This window comes from Excalfactoria chinensis, chromosome 4 (genome assembly GCF_039878825.1).
Source record: "Excalfactoria chinensis isolate bCotChi1 chromosome 4, bCotChi1.hap2, whole genome shotgun sequence".
NCBI classification, from domain to species: domain Eukaryota; kingdom Metazoa; phylum Chordata; class Aves; order Galliformes; family Phasianidae; genus Excalfactoria; species Excalfactoria chinensis.
This window is the reverse complement of record NC_092828.1, coordinates 18,061,699-18,082,008: the sequence shown is the minus strand read 5'-3', so window position 1 is coordinate 18,082,008 and position 20,310 is coordinate 18,061,699. Positions and strand designations below refer to the sequence as shown.

At 36.1% G+C, this 20,310-nt stretch overlaps 1 long non-coding RNA gene across 1 annotated transcript; it reads left to right on the top strand.

The window, feature by feature from the left end:
* Window positions 1–7,872: 7,872 nt before the first annotated feature.
* On the top strand, window positions 7,873–13,533 carry LOC140250884 (uncharacterized). The gene is made up of 3 exons (XR_011903318.1): window positions 7,873–7,959; window positions 8,629–8,675; window positions 13,087–13,533. It is a non-coding gene; the product is annotated as an uncharacterized lncRNA (long non-coding RNA).
* The last annotated feature ends 6,777 nt before the right edge of the window (window positions 13,534–20,310 follow it).

Sequence of the window (20,310 nt, the reverse complement as noted above, 5' to 3'; positions counted from 1 at the left end):
TTGATTTAAGCAAGGTTGTCTGATTGAATATTTCTGGATCAGGATGATAAGAAGAAAAGAAGGTGGAATAGTAAGCAAAACACTAAGACACTGACCTGACACAGCAAAAACTGAGGCAGTGACAAGAAACAAACCTCCCAGTCACTGAGTCAGTGAACTATCAAAGTGCAGGTACTGCTTCCAGGAAGATCAATCTGGACTTTGCAGCTGATAAAATTGTGAACCAGGGATGTCCTGGACTGAGAAGAAACTGCAGAGCTCTGCAAACCCAAGGGGATATGAAGGACAAAGAGTCATAGTGTTGTCTGTGTTGGAAGGAACTTTTGAAGTTCATCTACTTCAGCTCTCCTGCAATGAACAGGGACATCTACAGCTAGATCAGATTACTCAGAGTCTGATCCAGACTGCCGTTGAATGTCTCTAGGGTTGAGGCATCTCTGCTCCAGTGTTTCACTGCCATGACTGTAAAAAACTTCTTCCTTATATGCAGTCTTATGCCTGTTGTCTCTGTCAGTCTGAGGGGCTGAAAAGGACTCTACTCTGTCTGTTTTGTGTGACTGCTGTGTATATGTGAAGCACATGGCTGGGACAGTCTACATCACTGACATGCAAGTGTCTCTGGGATGTGCTCAGATTCAGCTCAAAGTATTTTACTGATTAAGGTCAGCTTCATGCCTATGTCCAAACCTTTCATTTATTTATGCTGAGTGAACATAGACACATTTTCAAGCATGCAAGGGAAAAGTTACTCTCAGAACTGCCATGAGACTTCCCAAAGATTTTGCACTGAAGTAATCCTTTAGAGAAGTCTAAATCATCACAAAAAGATCACTTGTTCTATGCCAATTCACATCTCACCAGAGATCTCTTCTTAACTTTGTAGGAAATTCTGTTAGTTGGTGTTAAATAGGTAAGTCGTGAACTTCTTTTTGGAAGTATCTGAACTGTATGTGGTGTGGAAAAAAAGTAGAAATTTTACACTAAGATAGATGTATAAGTCAAGAGTGAGTGGGCTATAGCACATTTTCTCATTAAGAAAATGAGCTATGACATACTTATTTTCTTAGACTTACAGTGCTTTATACAATATTGCTTTCTTTGCTATACATTCACCAGCTTAATATAAAGTTATTTGTTATCTATATGCAAAAGACAGTCATGAATCTAGGTTTTAGGGTGAGCATAGAAAATCTAGTGGGTTCCCTTGAACATAGAAATGGGAACTTTCGATGCAGAGGTGAAAGTCTGAAAAGGGAAGCTTAAAAGAGGATAAAATATTTAACAGTCCCCTTTGGCTTTCAAACAAAATGTGAAACCATACAATTTGTAGTCATTACTGTCTTTCAGGAGAATAGTAATAGAACAGCTGAATTATGTCAGCTCTGAATGACTGATTTATAACCCCTTTTGAGTTTAAACTAAAAGTGACCAGGATTCAAAACTGTTTGTTCTTGAGAGAGAAATATGATTTGGAATATGTTACTATTTTTATAGTTGCCATAGAGGTATTAACTACATGCCACTTTGATAGTTTAATAGAAAATCAAACACATCTTTCTGGAAGAAGGGTTGTCGTTCAAGCAGATTCTGACTTAATTAAGCAATTCAAGATGCAGTTATGTGGTTTATCTTATTAAGGAGAAGAGACTGGATTAATATAAAATTCCAGATATCCTTCACTGTTCCTAAATTTCAAATTTGGTTCTTTGTCTGATATTCAAGGCTATCTGCCATGCCATATAGAATAAGAAAATACTCCCCCATAGATTAGATGGTTTTCTGAAGAGCAAGCTGAGCATTTTTTTGATGTGATTATTAAAATCCATGTTTCCTCAAACATACTTGAAAATTAGTATGTCTCAAGGGGCTTCAAGTTGATGCAGGTCTAAACCCTAGTGATTGGGCATCACTTCAGCAAGAATTCTTTAGATTCCATTTTGATCATATCACTTACTGAGAGTCAGCTATTTTTATTTTTTTTTTTATTTTTTATTTTTTTCACAAGTAGGGCTCAGACTGTCTATAACTCTTTGAAAAGTATCTCAACTTCTTGAGGATTTATTTAATCATTAATGTTTGATATTATTCTTTAAGGGAATCCTCATTTCCCATGTTAACAAAGAACTTTGAACTGATGCTAATTAATACAGCAAAGACAACATATTATGACCTGAATTTGGTTAAAGTCTGCAGGCTTTGTAAGCAGTGTATTAAAAGAAATGGGTTGCTGGGGAGGACATGCTGTGATAATGCACACTCTGCAGAATATATCACTAGTGACTACAAGTCTTTGTCTTAAAAGTTATTGGAAGCCTGGTCAAGGTGAAAACAAGTATAAGAGAAGTATTTTCTGAAATAAGAATATCTTCATAGTGTTTCATGTTATATGTATGTATTTTATAAATATGTACTATTTATTTCTCTTTGTGTGGATATTATAAATAAACACACAAAACTGCATTTTAATTATACTTCTGATGCAATACTTTTCCACAGAGCAATATACTAATCATCTGCAAGTACACTGCACTGTTGCTTCCTGTTAGACATCTAATAGATGTGGCTGCACAGTACCACAGTTGTTTTTTGTGTGCATGGGCTGCATTGTAATTGCCAGAACTCAGTTGACTGGGAAGCTTGATACAAGATTTTCCTAAAAAACACTGAATTATTCCAAGTGCTCTTAAGGCTACAATGCCAAATCTTCTATCACAATTTGCAGCTACTGGGTTTAACAGGCAGGCAGATACCTGTACATTTTACTAAATATTAGACACCTCCAAAACAAAACAAAACAAAACAAAACAAAACAAACAAACAAATAAACAAAAAAACAAACCAAACCAAACCAAAACAAAAAGTTAGCATGAGCCAGCAGTGTTGCAGTCCAGAAGGCCAACAGTATCCCAGGCTGCATTAAAGGAGAGGAGGACTTCAGGATGAGGAGGGGGATTGTCCCCTTTGATCTGCCCTTGTGGGGCCCCACCTGGAATATTGTGCCCAGGCCTGGAGCCCCAGCACAAGAAGATATGGAGCTGTTGGAGTGGATCCAGACAAATGCTACAGTGATGATCAAAGGGCTGGAGCAGCTCTCCTATGAAAAAGGTTGAGAGAGCTGAGCTTCTTCAACCTGGAGCAGAGAAGGGTCTGGGGAGATCTCTCTGTGGCCTTCCAGTGCAGGAATAGAGCTTATAAACAAGAGAGAGACCAACTTTTTACACAAGTAGATAAAGATAGGACAAAAAGAAGTGATTTTAAATTAAAAGAGGGAGAATTAAATTAGATGTCACAGGGAAGTTTTTCACTTTTATAGTGGTGAGGCAGTAGTACAGGATGCCCAGAGAAGCCATGGATGCCCATCCTTGGAGGAATTAAAAGGCCAGGGTGTGTCCCTGGGGAACCTGTTCTAGTACCCGATTTAGTGGTTGGCAACCCTGTCTACAGTAGTGAGGTGGGAACAAGATGATCTTTGAGGTCCCTTCCAAACCAAGCCATACTGAGATGCAATTTTATGGAAGAAAACTGGAATTTACATATTTGGATTTCTAGTTCTAAGAATGTATGAAGCATATATATAGGAAAGATCGTAATTGAACAACTTTAGTGATGTTTTTCCTTGATATGTTCCTGATTGGTCTTTTGGAACAGCTCTAATGTTAACTTTTGGAGAGGCTTACATGGTATTTAATACTCGAGGCTAATAATTATTAGATTATTAGCAAAATGAACTATGCATTTCAGCTTAGGAAAGCAAATGTTCCCAGGACAAATACTGTTTCTATTCAAGCCCATTCACATGACCCTTTATTGTGTGAAGTACTTGTTATGCCTTAAAGGAAAAAAAAAAAGAACATATGAAAACGTTCACTGTGTCTATTTCATCTATGATAAAAAGCAGAGGCAAAAGTTAAATAGTGCTGAAATCATTTGCAATGCTTTGTGTGTCTCTATGGAGTATTCTTAGTGCAATGATAGCTCAGTTTGAGCAAGGTGATAGGTCAGATGAGAATATTATTCTTTATAAAAATAAAGACCTAAGTGCATGATTTTAGGAAAGGCTGTTAGCATATTATAATTAGTAAAATAATAATAATAATAATTAAAAATATCTATTGTTAATACTTTAAACATGAACTTTTTTCTTAATCTTTTATTTTATTTTATTTTCCCCACCAGAAAGTATGAAAGAACAGCTTAAAGAAAGAAAAAGACTTCAGTTCTGTCATTTTTTACCCCCACTGCTTCCCTTCATAAAGGAAAAACTGTATTGATCATTGATGCACTTCTCTCGAGAGATGCTTGAAATGACTGTGTCCTTGCTACCACTTCTCCTAATTTGATGTCTAATTAAGAGCCACAAATCTATTCTTTACTCACTTCCATTTACAATAGTTTTAGGGTTAGGGTTCAGCACATTCAAATTCTTCATATTTCAGAAAAATACTGAAAAAAGAAACACAATTAAGTTTTAAATAAATAAAAAAAAAACCTCACAAACAACAAAACAACAAAAACAAAAATCAACACTTGCCTTCAGAGAAACAGTGACAAAAATAAGTGGAAATATCTGCAAACAGAGGAATAGTAGAACTTCAAATTAAATGAATTTGGATAAACTGGTACTATGCCCATGATGCTTCATTAAGAGAAAATATAAACAAGCACTTCCACTGCTTTTTCCAGTCTTTTCAGGTCAAACGTTGCTACTCATCACTGTATGCTTTGCACTGGATTAATGTGACAAGACAAGCAGTGGGTCTGCATGTGTGTTTTGGTGAGAAGAATGCAGGAGCTGTCCCATTTTCCTTTTCTGTCTGTGTAAATAATTTTTATCTCAACCCACAAATTCTACTTTTTTTCCAGTTCTTTCCCTCACTCCATCTAGGGTAGGGATTGAGCAAATGGCTGTGTGGTGTTCAGTTGACTGCTAGGTTAAGCCATAATAGTCCTTTTGGCACACAACATGGAGCCATTCTCTCCAGCTGCAGTGTAGAGCAGATATTTTACAACTTAAGTCTGCTGTGTTGCCCCACGCAATGATTTCATAAATATATTGCAGGTGTCCAGGAGCTTTCCCCTGTTTCAGTCTAGTCTGGATCAGCCTATGGCAAATTATAGGTCTGGGAAAGTCAGTTCCAGGTTTACTAGACAGCTTCCTATGCTCCCCCCTTCCCCCCCCTCCAAAGTGAAAACCTGTGGTCTGCACTCTGTTGCCAGAGGAACTGAGGAAAATGCATTGGCAATACTGGTTGTGGCATACCACTGGAAGCGTCTGGTAGAAAGTACCAGGGATGACTCAGTGATAGGGTTTTGGAGTTGGGAATACAACAGATTAAAAGTCCACTACATTCTAACTGAAAAAAGATATGATGTCACTATATGAAGGAATTCCAGCTGCTTCAGAAGCAGTTGGTACTGAAGCACAGCTTCACTTGGCACAGTGAATGCCTGTGCTGGCCTGGATGCTCAAAGGGTGGATCTCTTTCACAGATCATACAACCAATTCTTACATGAAGTAAGTGGGTTGCACTTGTGGATTACACAGTGAGCTTGAATAGGAAACCCCAGCTGCCCAAAATCTTGGAAGTGATCATGGACTGGCCTGAAGGCAAAGATTTTGAAATAATGTCAGAGGAGGGAGTGATGAGTTCTAAAAAGCTTGCACTGACCTGTAAACTACCAGTGAGTAAAAAGAAATATGTCTTGTTTACTGATGGGTCCTGTCTTATTGTGAGAAAACTTAAGAGGTGGAAGGCTACTGTCTGGAGTCTGACACAACAAGTTACAGAAGCTACTGAAGGAGAAGATGAATCAAGTCAATTTGTCGGAATGAAGGATATCCAGCTGGCTTTAGACATTGCTGAATGAGAGAAGTGGCTAGTGCTCCACCTCTAAATCAACTGGCAATCGCCCTCTGTGGGTAGGAACAGAATAACTGGCAGTGCAGAGGCAAACCCATCCAGGCTGCTGCACTATGGAAAGCTATTGCTGGTAAGGTAGAGAATATGGCAGGAAAAGTACATCATGTAGATGTTGACATTCCCAAGAGTCTGGCCATTCAAGAACATCAAAATATTCAAGCCTCATCTCGGTGCTTTCCTGTGCAACCTACTGTAGGGAAATTGTTTCAGCAGATGGGTTGTACTAGATGATCCCTTCCAACCCCTACAGTTCTGTGATTCTGTAATCAAAACAATCAGCTGGTGAAACAGGCTGCTATGACTGAAGTGGCTGAGATAGATCTGGACTGACAATGTGAGGGTGAATTATTTCTAAATTTGTGGTCTCATGACACCTCAGATCATCAAGGAAGTGATGCAGCCTTGGGATTGAGGGGTAGACTTGACTATGGATGCTATTGCATGGGTTATCCATCAATGTACAATATGTGCTGTGACTAAGTGAGCCAAATCTATTACAGTCACACAAACCCCACAGCAAACATCATGTGTTTACAGTATGGAAACAACCAACAGATGGCTGGAAACATATCCTGTACCCCATGCCACCACCAAAAACACTGTGCTGGGCCTTTAAAAAGCAAGACATGGCACTCCAGAAAGAACTGAATCAGATAATGATGAAAACTGTTAAAGATACCTAAATATACAGGAATGATTTTTAATGGGCAGATTTCTCAATATAATTGCTTCAGTAATCTTACCTTATAGTTCTGTGCAGAAAGTTTCTACCCTACTTCTGCTAGAGTCTCTCGAGTACCTTTTTCTTTTTTCAGTGGCATCTGAATGGAAGGATTTACATACTGTTCATTTGTTGCTTGATTATTTTTTTTAAGCCTTTTGGTTCTCCCTGAACAATACTTCTCAAAGCAAAGAATGGAAGGAGTACAAATTGGCAGAGGTTTGGGAATCTTCTTCCAAAAATTAGACTTTGCAATAGGAGAACATAATCAAATACCACCCTCAGGGCATAATGTTCAAAATGTCATTTACTAGCATTATAAATGAATTAATTCTCTAATTAGCAACTTGAAGTATAAGGGAAAAAAAAAAAAAAAAAAAAAAAAAGATTACATGATTGGTGACATACGATGGAAATAAAGTATCTATTTTATTTATTTATTTTTTCTTGAATCAATATTGCTGATATATGAAAATCTAGTACTATAAGCTGTTAGTTTTCTTGGATTCTGCAGCTGCAGGCTGATTAAAACCCAGCAGGAGGAACTATAATAAACAAATACCACCTGCTGCAAGAACAGGTGTTTGTGTCTTCATTTAGAAACCAAAGTAAAACAGAAGATGCCAAGGGGCTGAAGTAGATCAGTATTTAGATTGACATAATTTGTTAGTACTTGTCCTTGAACTCAAAAGAATATTATTCTGCTTTCAAGACCTTGTGGTGGGGTGGAAAACGTGCTTAGAGTAATTAAGCATCTTTCTGCATTCTGTATGCACCTGTCCATTCTCCATGCTATGTGCATTCACTGAAAATAATTGTTTCTCCATTCACTGGAGTATAATATTGTGTCTTTGTCTGAGAACTTTATAAATGCAAAAATAAGGAAAAAATGCATTTAGTATTTTAATTTTACAAATCTTATCAGTGATTTGCTTGACATTTGTAGTGCAGGCAAATCAATACAGTCATAAAAAAACTATCATGTCTTACCTGTTCTTTGATGGATTGTACATGTTAGCTTAAGAATTTGCATATGTTTGAAAAATGTGCCATAGTGGAAACGCAAGTCAAGGCTTGAAGCAGTGATTGAGCACCTGTTGGGAAGGCAGGACCAACCCAGGTTTGTACAGGTGCATGTAATACACATAATGGACCAGAAGGGGTGAAGCCAGGGTCTTGCCCTTTGTAAACCTCACTTAAGTGTTGGTGGTAGAGGCAAGGTTGTCTTACTGAAGATGCAACTGAATGGTTGCATCTATGAAGCATTCTGCTTCTGGTGATATCTTGGTGATGATTCCAATGCATTGAAGCAAATAGGTATCTTTTCCAACAGTAGTGAAAGTTTGTTAACTGATTTTTCTTCCTTGTTTACCGTATCTTGATGATGATTTTTAACTACAGAATGTTTTATTGATAATAGCTTAAGCAATAACTTAATAATCAACAGAGTAGCCATTTTTTCATAAAATATCATCGTATTTATTTGCTCTTGTGAATATGTTAAGGAACGTAGAAGAGCATGTCCTGATGCTTGTGATATAGCTTTAGACAAACGTAGAATAAATTAGCCTGACTGGATTTAGTCAGTCCACCCAAAAAACTACAAGGTAGGGATTTTCAAAAATATTTTTCTTTTCTGATACTGTAATTTATAGTGGATGGCTTTGTCATATTTCAAGATAGCAAGTAATACTTACAGTTAGCAGGGGAAGAACTCCAAAGTAATAAGTTTCTAGGTGTTCTCCTTTATTTTATATTTCTTCTCTTTTGCAAGAGATATCATACACAAGTAAGTGCTAGAATTCCCATAATACTTAAAGCGGATGTAAAGAGTTATTACTGAGAATAAAAGCAATAACACAAAGTCATTTAAATCTGCAAACTGCCAGAAGAGTGGATTATGAAAAGGAGTAGCTGAGAACTTTAAAGCTGTTCAGAAGATTTCTTACATTTATGATGTTAAAATTACTTTCCTGTCTTATTTAGGAAGCCTGCATAGGCTGAATAGGAGCCAGTGCTGCAGAGTGCCAAAGGTAGGATTACCAGGCTTTTGCTTTTCTTTTGAATTTCTGACCATTTAGAGGTTTAATAATCTTAGGGGTAAATGATGTTTAAATCCTTTCTAGAACAATATCCTAAGAAAAACCGTAGATAACATGTAACCGTGTTACAAAGGCCATAGTGTATGTTTGACAACAGGGTGACTGAAACTCTCTTCTGTTATGGGATACTGAAGAAAAATGTTCCTCAAAGAGAAGAAACAGGCAGATCTCGTTACATGCATAGAGTCTACTTGCAGTAATATTTAAATGATATTTTAAATCACATATTGCGTATTAAACATAATTTGTTAAAAATGAAATGAGTGCATTTACAACAAAACTAAATACCACTTCTTATTTTGTTCACAAAAAACACTAGTGTTAAAGTTTCCTTATAATTTAACAAATGTAACAGTTCAATTAATAATGCAAACAGTTTTCTTGGAGTGTTTTTTGTTTTGTTTTTTTGTTATGGTGCTAAATGTAACTATGAACCAAAGAGCTGAGTGAGATCTTATGGGCATTTGGAGAACTAAGGACTTAAAAAAGAAAACAACTTTTTGAAATTATTCTGATGTAGATTATGGAGGGATATGACTAAACTGAATGAAGTTTCAAATATATATGGAAATGGAAGTTGGAAGAGCAAACTTCTTAACGGAATGTCAAACTACATCTTGAGTATAATAAAAGCAAGTGAAGAGAAAGCTCAATTAAACTGCAAACCTCTGGGGGAAAAAAATGTAAAACTGATCTGTCAAAGAACTATATGATAGGTAGAAACTTAAAATAGATAGGTCATAAAAATGGCTGAAGCTTAATTTAAGATGTGGTTACCTATTGTCTGTTGGTTTTTTTTTATTTTTTATTTTTATTTATTTTTTTTTATTTAATTAACTAAAACTTTAACAGAGACTTTTGAAGTTGTTGCAGAATTCAGCTTAGGTCAGCACTTGTGTAGCTTATGATCTTTGGAAATTTGAAATAATTTATTGGAAAACTAAGCTTCCTTGAACTGGTAAAATCACAATAGTAAACAGATAAACAGTTTAAGGTAGTCATACCACTCTATTATCCACTGGAGTACTAAGAAATATCTTGCTCACTGCCAGCATCTTTTAACTTTTGTATATGCTAGGACCTCTTTTTATGTTTCTTACCGGCCTGCCAAAAATAGTGACAACTGCTAATTGATGTTATGTCCAAAGCAAGTCAAAGTGATCAACCTCAGGCTAAGTGAACAGCAACTTGTGCTGATGACATAGTTTATGATGCAGTAATGCAGTAAATAGGGGAGAGAGTTGCCCAATAAAGGAGCAAATAGAGTGTGGACCTTAGACACAACGTAATGTGCTGAGACTAAAGTTGAACTATTTCACATTAAAAAAAAGTCCAAGATATGTCAGAAATGCAGGGAGTTTCTTTGCTTGTTTTCAGTTGTACATAGAATGAACAGTGGTGCATGGAATACTTGTATTTATTAACACTAGTTCAATTTTATATTTTCTAAGTGTGGACACTTTCATATACTGTATTTATTTAAAAGACAAAGCAATGAATCCTCTTGAAAGCAAACACTATCTGGTTATTAGGTAAAGATTTTCTGAAAATATTGTTCAAGTTATTCAAATTCCCTGAAAAGTATTCCTTCCTTTCTTCTTTATTGGAGTTTATTAAATTGCTTTTATTCACAAATTGTCACCTGTGACTAAGATGTGAAATTATTTATTCTGGCAATGCCTGAGTTGCTAACAGCGTTTCAATGCTATTATATGATATAGATCCTCCTGCATGGATATTAAGGTTAATCACAGTATATTGCAAGTTTTTCCCCCCAACAATTTCTGTGTGTTGTTTTGGATGCAGTCAAAAATTGTCTTTTATTAATGCTTATGTTGTTAGAAATAACTATTAAAGACAGCGAGAAATGATTTCTCTGAATCCTGTTTTTCTAAGCTCCTTGGGGTAGAGGGGGACAGCTATGTTTCCTGTGGTTTAGGTATGGTTACCTATGGTTTGTTTGTTGAACTTGGTTGCTTTCTGAAAGAAGAAAATCAGTAAAGCTGCTAGGTGTCTGCAATAACCATGTAATTGCTACATAATTCAAATCTAGACTAATTTAGGTATAGTTAATGTTTCATGTTTTCAGAAATTGTGCTCATATGGAGTTTATTCTGTAGCCCACTTTGCTAGACAGTGATGAATTTGAATTTTAAGCAAATTAGGATAACATTCACATTTTTGCAAACAGGTGGAAGCCTCAGGATACATGACCAGTTTAAGGGCATTTGGTTAAATATAATTTAGTGTCCGGATTTCTGAAAGGGTTTCCAAAACCCAAGTTTGTAGCAACTCGTGAGGTTTTTTGTTAGGGGAATTTCACTAAGAGTTAACTACAGTTGGGTGTGTGGCCAGTGTTCTAGCAATATTGCAGTTTTGTTTTTAACTTCTAAGAAGTTTTATATACTTATCATTCTATCCCAGACTATTATCTTTAGCAAGTAAAAACTATTTTTAATAATACTAGCTTATTGAATATCTGTCATTCTTTTCATGTGTTTCTCAATGGTAATTATTTCCTAAGTTTTGCAGGTGTATTTCTGTTTAATTTTCAAGTGCCTCAAGTTTTAGCACTACGTGATTTTTTTGTTTCATTTTCAAAAAACAAGACAAATAGTATATCTTCAGTAGATTTTTTTTGTTATTATGTGTAATATATATATATATACAGAAATATATAAACTTTATACTAAAGATTTTTGATTATCATATGTATGTGATTACATGTACATCAGATCCTACAATTTTCAAGAAAAAGAATGACAAAAATGTCACATGATTAAGTGAAAATATAACATTAGTGAGGTTATTGCTCTAGGTTTGTTCTTTCCATGTTACATATTGAAGATAGAATTTAATCAGTCAACATGTAATACAATCAAATTGTGAGCATAGTGTTTTAATTTTGCCATAGTAATGCAAAGACTATTGTTGCCATGACTGTTATTGCTTTTGTAGAAGAATACACTGTGGAGCTAATGATACAACATATCTTGTGCTGTGATGAGGGCTTTTGTGGAAGTTATATACTGAGTTTGGCTGAGCTTAATTTTCTTGGTACCAGTCCATACCGCGTTATGTTTTGTATTTGTGACTGAAACTGTGTTGGTAATGTACCAGTACTTTGGCTGTCACTGAATGGTGCTTGCAAGGCTTTCTTTCCTTCCCAGTCCTCCCCTATACTACTCAATCAAACCAACTAAGCTAAAGCTGAGTGAGCAGTTGCAAGAGAACAAGCTGAGACAGCTGACCCATATTGATAAAATGGATATTCCATACCATGTGATGTTGCAGTCAGCAACAGCAATTCTCAGAAAGAAGGTTGAAAGGGTTATGGCTATTTTCTTAGGCACCCACACACCAGTGCTGCGATTCTTCTTTCCAGGAACTGGCAGGAAATATGACTAGTAATGGAAGTAATGAGTGAGTTCCTATTTTTGCCTTATTTTTGTGTAGAACAACCTGAACCTATCTTTAATCCACAATCTTCTATTTTCGCATAGCCCTATGGGAGAGGGGAGTTAGTGTGTGTCTGTTTTGATAATTTGAAAATCAAATATTATTTAAATTTTGAAATATGTAATCTTAAAAAATAAAAATAAAAAATCCAAGCAAATTATGCTCAAACTATACAGTGGTTTTTAAACTTAAGTAATTGAATCATTCTACTGTTTGCTTGCAATCCTACAGGGACAAAAAAGACATCAAGCAGAGGTACTCTGAGCAGTTATTATCTCTGTACCTGAAGTGGTACACTCACAGGAAGGAGTAACAGGAATAGAGTTCCTCTAATCACTTAATTGATAGTTTACCTGGTAGGATGTAAGACTTCCAGGGAGAGCAGAAATAAGAAGATGGCAGTTATTTCATGCATTTCAGAGTGCCTCCAATATGGGTGATCACCATCACTATTAAAGCTGGCACCATTCATTCAAACAAAAGAGAAAAAGAAGCTGTAGTATTTTTTTTTTTAATATTTTGTCTTAGCAGTAGAACAGGTCAGGGTAGCTCTAAATTATGTTAATTGTCAGCAGAATCCAAGGGTGTGTGTTTTCCCTATGGAAAGTTTAACTGTGTTCACAGCTGCTCCTTTTGTCAAGTCTCTGAATTTCTCTTGTGTTGGAATCTGTCCTGAAGCACTGATTGTCTTCCATTGGCCTTTTAGTAGCAGTATGTGGTTCCCTAAGGCTGGAAAAAACATAAAATGACTGCAGTGGAATAAAATTTTAAGAGCTTTGATGGATATTTCTTCCTGTTTATATATGAAATTTATAACAAGATCACGTTTATGCTAATAGGTAGTTGAAAATCAGTCTGAAAATTACATTTTCTTCCTCCATAGAGAAATGAAGTGACGTCAGTACTTCTACCCAATGGAAGATTGTACTTAACCTTTTATAATCATGTTTACTCTTCTCTACAATCAAAATTAGATTACAATAGCTTAAACTGAAAAGAGATTTTTATAAAATCGAGGGTAACTGCTGACATATGTAAGCAATGTAGGCAGAAATATTAATATATATCTACCTGTTACTGTATATATCTTTATCATGTGTATGTAAAAGGATAGCTTTGAAATCAGTGGAATGAGTTATATAGACAACCAATGTGCTAATGAAAAAACACATTTTGACCAAATAAAGCTGTTTTTAGGCTTGCAATAATTCAGATAGAAGAGATGAGAGTTTGAGTGATCTAGTTATGATTTATGATGGCATAAGGTAACTGATTAGTATAGGTGATTAAATTGGGGTCGTGTTAGTATACACTGGCCTTGTTTCTTGACTGAAATGATGTGATAACTATGTTAAGAAAATGACTTGCTAGGATAATTTTTGAGAGGGCTACTTTTGAACACAACTAGCTGTTTGTTGATAATTTGCTGATCATCAAAATTAACTTTTAAAATATAAAATATAATAATAAAAATATATGCTATACTATCTAATATGCTTGTCAACAAATGTTTTTAAGAAGCAGAAAGTTATTTTCAAGGGGCATTTTCTTTCTCAGCAAAACATTTATTAGTTTCTTGCTATCCCCTTTCAGTTTACCTTGAAAGAAAGGGTTAATGATGTCTGTAGCTTGGATGTATAAAACATAATTACTAACCTTACCCTCCAATTGATGTGTACCTGGTAAAACATGTTATTTTTGTTGGCTAACGTAACATTTAACGTGCTTATCAAACATTGCCAAGTATACTTGTAAATCTTTAATAGTTTGAATGAAATCTCAAAGGCAAAACATTGTTAAAGTTCAGTTATTGAAGAAGACAATGAAATTAAGACAAATGGTAATTTATAGATTAAAAAGGCAGGACTATAAGAATTAGACTTGCATATGGTTTTCTAAATTAGAATCATAGTTGAAATCCACCTCTCCCCTGGAATGAACAGAGATATGCACAGCTAGATCAGGTTGCCAAGAGCTTTATCTAGCCTTGTCCTGAAAGTCTCCAGGGATGAGGTATCTTCTCATAGAATAGCTTGAGTTGCAAAGGACCTCAAGATTCATCCCCCAAAGTTTGTTCTGGTAGTGGGAGTTGCCCTGGCCCAGGTGCGAAAATTTGCATTTGGATGTTTTGAACCTCATGATGTTCACCTGGACCCGCTGTACTAGCCTGTCAAGGTCCCTCTGGATGACATGGAAGAAATGTCTGAACTCAAACATGCCACTGTTGGAGAAATGATGATTGTTTCCTGTAGAACAAATCTGAAGTCTTCAGAGAAAACAGAAGGCTGGATAGTTTTTACATACTCATACTGTTGATGAGTTACTTTAAGCTGCTGCCGCCACCAAAAATGTCTTTGGAAACAGTATCACAAAAGTCTTTAACTTAAATAATTCCTTAAAACAATCTGAAAACTTCTGGAGTTTGCTACAAACATACGTCTGTATGCATGCAAGCTGTTTCATTTATCTATCAGGTGATTTGATCAATATCTGAGCTGCTGAGATTCAGAGATCTGAGTGTTTCATTGCCCACTTTCTTTGGCAGCAATGAATTTAGTGTAAACGCAAATAGAAAAATAGATGGGGGGAAGGGTGGCTTAGGTAGTCATTACTCTCCAACAACTTTTTCCAAAAGAATTTCAGAACACAGCAAGAAAACTGGTTTCAGTTTAATGTTGTCCTATAAACCCTTTAGTGGTAACATTGAGATGAGGCAGTTCGTTGAAAACTGCTTCCTAGAGCATGTGCTCTTAACTTTTTAACTGATAGGCCTGATGTACTAGATAGAAGAGGATGAATCAAAGCCTTGTGAAAATAATTGGGAAGTCTCCTAAACATTTCAGTGAAATTTTGCTTTGACTAATAATTCGTATATCAAACTGCACCAAGAATAATCTTCAGCATAGCTGTGGAGTAGCAAATCTTCAAAAACTGGAAAATCTTGGCACTTGTGGCTAAATGGCTTTTCACTAATATATTTCATATTTTAAAAGCAGGCATATAATACCTTCAACTAAATCGCTGTTCTTATCCTGCTGCATTAAAATGTAAATTTTCTGAATGGCATAAAATGTGCTTCCAGATATAGGAATATTGAAAAATGATGCGCAGATCTTGTATGCTGATTCTTACCCTTTCTAGGAGCATCTTGTAATTTTCTCCTTCCGTTTATGTTGAATGATATTTTCACACAGTAAACACAAATATAGGAATGCTTGTGACAAACTATAATCTCATTTCCAACATGGAGAAAATGCTTGTCTTTACTAGCAATTTAAATTATGTAACAAACCATAACCAACCAGACTAAGATGTTTTACATCATCTTAGTTGTCTTAACCTAGTACTCTAATTTTTATTTTTTAAAGATAATAATTTAAGGTATCTCACTAATTAAGTTGTGGAGAGACTCTTCTGGGAGTAGTTTAATCTACCTTCTATAGAAACATAAGAAGGAAACACAAAATTGCAGGGGCTGGAAGGGACCTCTAGAGATCACTGAGTCTACCCCCCTGTTAAAGCAGGTACCCTACAGTAGGTCAATCAGGTAGGCATTCAGATGGATCCCGAATATCTGCATAGAAAGAGATTCCAAAACCTTTCTGGGCAGCCTGTTCCATCACCCTTAGTGAGAAGTTCTTCCGCATGTTAGTGCTGAACTTCCTAAATTCAAGTTTTAGCCCATTATTCCTCCTACTAACCAAGAAGATCCTGACCTCATCCATTCATTTCCCATCTTCCTCTGGATATTTATAAACATTAGTCAGATCCCCTCTGTCTTGTTCTTCTCCAGGCTGAACAGATCCAGGTTACTCAGCCTTTGCTTACCTGGGAGATGCTCCAGGTATCAAGAGTTGAGAAGTTCTGCTGGATTAGTCAGTGAAATTAAGTTACAGTGGGATAGAATTTAATGCACAAAATTCATGAATGCAAACTTAGCAACTGATTATAAAATAGCTTGTTCTATGCAGGATTTCATCATCTGGAAATGGATGAGGTGAAGTATCTAATAAATTGCTAGCCAATCCCCTTACTGCAACATGATAATTGGAAAATGGGTTATTTGTAATGAGGTACATCAGTTATTTCCAGTAGCCAAAGAAAGTCCCTACTCATAAAGCCTAAGTGTATAAGGGCCTTCTGAGAAAGCAGTTTTCAAGGATGATTTGTCAGTGATAACTTTTGTGGCTAATTTATCTATTGTTTATTTACTTTAAGGGTTGAGTTAGGTGACCCGATTTGGGTTACTGGTTTGGGTGACTGGTTAGCATTTAAACAGCTCTTCTTCCAAGCTCAGGATCAGTGTGTCCCTGTGATTAAGAAATTGGGGAAAGGTGCCAGGAGACCTTCAAGGAGTTCATGTGCAAGCTCCGAGGAAAGAAGGTCCATGAAATGTGGAAAAAGGGTCTAACTACTTGGGAAGAATATAGGAATGTGGTCAGGGCCTGCAGGAATGCAACAAGGAAGGCTAAAGCCCACCTGGAGTTGAATCTAGCTAAAGTGATAAAGGATAATAAAGGCTTTTTAAGTATGACAACAACAAAAGGAAAACTAGAGAGAATGTAGGCCCCTTGCTAGGTGAGGGGGGTGCTCTGGTAACAGGGGATGCTGTGAAGGCAGAGATCTTGGATGCCTTCTTTACTTCTGTCTTCAGTGAAAAGGCTATCCCTCAGGTTTCCCAGAACCTGGAGGTTAGTGAGAGGGTATGGGGATTGAGGGACTTCCCTTTAGTCAGGGTCAGGTCCTTGAACACCTAGACAGCACCATAAATCCACGGGGCCTAATGGGGTGCATCCATGGGTGCTGAGTGAGCTGGCGGAGGTTACTGCTGAACTGCTCTCCATCATCTTTGAGAGGTCATGGAGAATCGGGGAGGTGCCTGAAGACTGGAGGGTAGCCAATGTCACTCCAGTCTTCAAGAAGGGCAAGAAGGAAGACCTGGGTAATTATAGGCCAGTCAGCCTCACCTTTGTCCCAGGAAAGGTGGTGGAACAGCTTGTGCTGGATGCCATCTCCAGACAACTGGGAGAAAAGGAGGTTATCAGGAGTAGTCAACATGGGTTCACTAAGGGGAGGTTGTGCTCGACCAGTCTTGTGGCCTTCTATGATGTTGTCATGTCCTGGGTGGATGGGGGGGAAAGCAGTAGATGTAGTCTACCTTGATTTCTCCCATGACATCCTTATAACAAAGCTGAGGAACTGTGGGATAGGCGAGTGGACAGTGAGGTGGGTGAACTTTTTTACAGTGAGGGTGATGGAGCACTGGAACAGGCTGTCCAGGGGGGTTGTGGAGTCTCCTTCTCTGGAGGTATTCGAGTCCTGCTTGGACGTCTACCTGTGAGACCTGGTGTAGGGAACCTGCTTTGGCAGGGGGGTTGGACTCGATGATCTCTAGAGGTCCCTTCCGACTCCTACAATTCTGTGATTTTGTGACACCCACAGACCTCATTGAACCTCAACCGTTCTTTGACTTTCTAGTCTTAAACTTGCCAGATTCTTTGGTCCGAGATCCTTGAGTAGGAAGCATTCATTCTATAACTTGAACAAATTTCAGTGTTGTTTGGTTTAAACAAAAAGCCGTCTCCTTACAGCCTCAGCTTCTCAATGATTGATAGCTTAGTTTTAAGCTTAAACTATCCACAAGGGATATGATTTAGTTAGGGTTATGATTTATATGAGAAGTATTGGTGATGGTTGGACTGGATGATCTTTTAGGTCTTTTCCAACCTTGATAATTCTGTGATTCTGTGATGTTTTCATATTTAAAACTGCTAGTGTCAGTGTGCATTGGTGTCTTTGTTATGTCTTTGTTCTGTGTAAATCATTAAAAAGAAAAAAAAAATCTAGTTATGCATTATTCTTCTTCACTTTATATTTTTCCAAGAAAGTCACCTGATTAAGCAAAATCTGTATTCTCATTAATGAGATTCTCAGAGAGAGAGAATTATACCTTTAATAAACTTTAAGTAAACATATGTACAGAGGGAAATACCAAACAGTAAGAATTTGCCATTCTGGTTTTTTTTTTTTTTTTTTTTTTTTTTTTTGCCTTGCTTTTTATAGCTGTTATTGTAAGAACTGCAAATGTACTTTAAAGAGACTTAACATTTTTCTTTGAACCCACTTTGCTTCAGCTAGTATCTCTGCATCTTTACAACACTTTTCACTTTTTACAATGTTTTCTGAGTGTTACTGAAATTCTATAAAATAGCTCCTCTTGCTGAAATTGATTTTTGGTATATTTCATTCTGTTTCCTTATGAAACACTGATAAAATCATACTCAGTGATAGTATATTCTACAGTTCCTAGGTTTGTCAAAATGATATGCAACTTTGCATGTAAAATTATCTGATTTAAAAAATATATATATCTTTATAATATGCATCATGATTATTCAGTTCTGGAGGGATGAATAAAATCTGTCTAATAGCTTTCTCAAAACACTGGAAAAAGATGCAGCCTTATATGTATAACTGCTGTAAAATTAAGTATATAGAAAACATGCTTAATTGGACAGCATTTGGTAAAAGAATAGTTTTGTGATTTTTGCTTTGTTCATTAGGATTCACACTAGATGCTTCCAAATATTGGGAAGCACTTTAAATTTCTAGTATAATATCACTTTCAGGATCTTGTTTTCATTTTTCATAAGCCTATGATAAGGAAGAGACTTTTTCTGCAGTGCTCTGGAGAGAAAACCATAGTGATAATATGGGAAAGAATCAAAGTGCTGTGATGTGTAAGTAATATTTGAGCAGTATGTCTGCTTAGTGTTCTTTTCATATGGGGAAGTCAATGTTTCTAGAATTTTGTGTAATATATATTGTAGTTGTGCAATAATAATTTTCATAAAATTTTAGTTTAGAATTTCTTTTAGGAAAATGGTTTCAATTGTACATAAAAAATATCACATTCAACTATTTTGTTGCTACTATTTTCACTTTTATTATAAGAAACACTCTTTATGTTGTTTCTTCTTGGATAAAATATCAAGTTTTTCAATTGTTTAATTTCCTGAAATTCTTGGAGATGGTACTGGGGGTGGGGGTGGGGGGGTGGGGGGGGGGGATGATGGTGCTAGTTTTGCTTGTTTTACTTCATGTGCTAAAAAAAAAAATAAAATAAAATAAAATTATTTCCTCTTAATAATTTTTCAGATATTGGGAAATCATGGAAACTAGAATTCTCATTCTTTGAGTAGCCATACTTAGAAAAATCATTCTGGTGCCACATTGTGGATAGAAAATTCAAGAACTATGGAGAGAATGTTTTTGCTCTTTAAACTATTTACATACAGAATAAAATACCTTACAATTCTGGAAGTATTTGATTGCTGTAAATAAAATAAACACTAGCTGTACATTTGAAGATAAATAGCTGAAGTGGAACAATTACTGAGATGATAGACAGCCTCTTCTTGGGTTCTGTGTACACCTGTTCTATTTAAACCCAGAAAATATCTGGCTTTATACCCTGCAGTTTTAAAGTACCAAAAGTAGTTTAGAGGGTGCATGTGTCCCTCTTCTCTGTAACAGTAGCTAATAATATGAAGGCTTTTTTGATTCTTTGAAGATAGCTTATTTTAAAATAAAAGTCAACATGTTGTTGCTTGTAAACTGTAGACCATGGACTACTTACAAAATAGAATTCAAGGAGGAATTCATATTACAGTTCAATTTAGATGATCTGGTACCTGAAGGAAGAAAAAAGAAATCACCTACATGTGCTAGTGAATTTAGTACAGTGCAATGTGACCTACCACATAAGGATTCTTTTGTGTTGGTGAAAACTTGCTTTCAATTTAGGGAATTGATAGCATTCTATTAATTCCCATTCTATCCTAATGTTGTTTATATATTTTATTAGATCTTTTAAAAAATTGAGTATCTTAGCCAAAATTGTATGGTTACACACATTTCTTCTTTTACACTGAATCTGCTTGCTTTTCCTTATATAATGTGGTAAAGTTTTACAGGAAGAAAAATCAAAGACCTATAGCATTGCTGTGGTTGGAAGGGACGTTAACAATCATCTAATCCAACCCCAGTGCTTTTTTCACTACATCAGATTGCCCAAATCCACATACAACTTCACTATGAACACTTA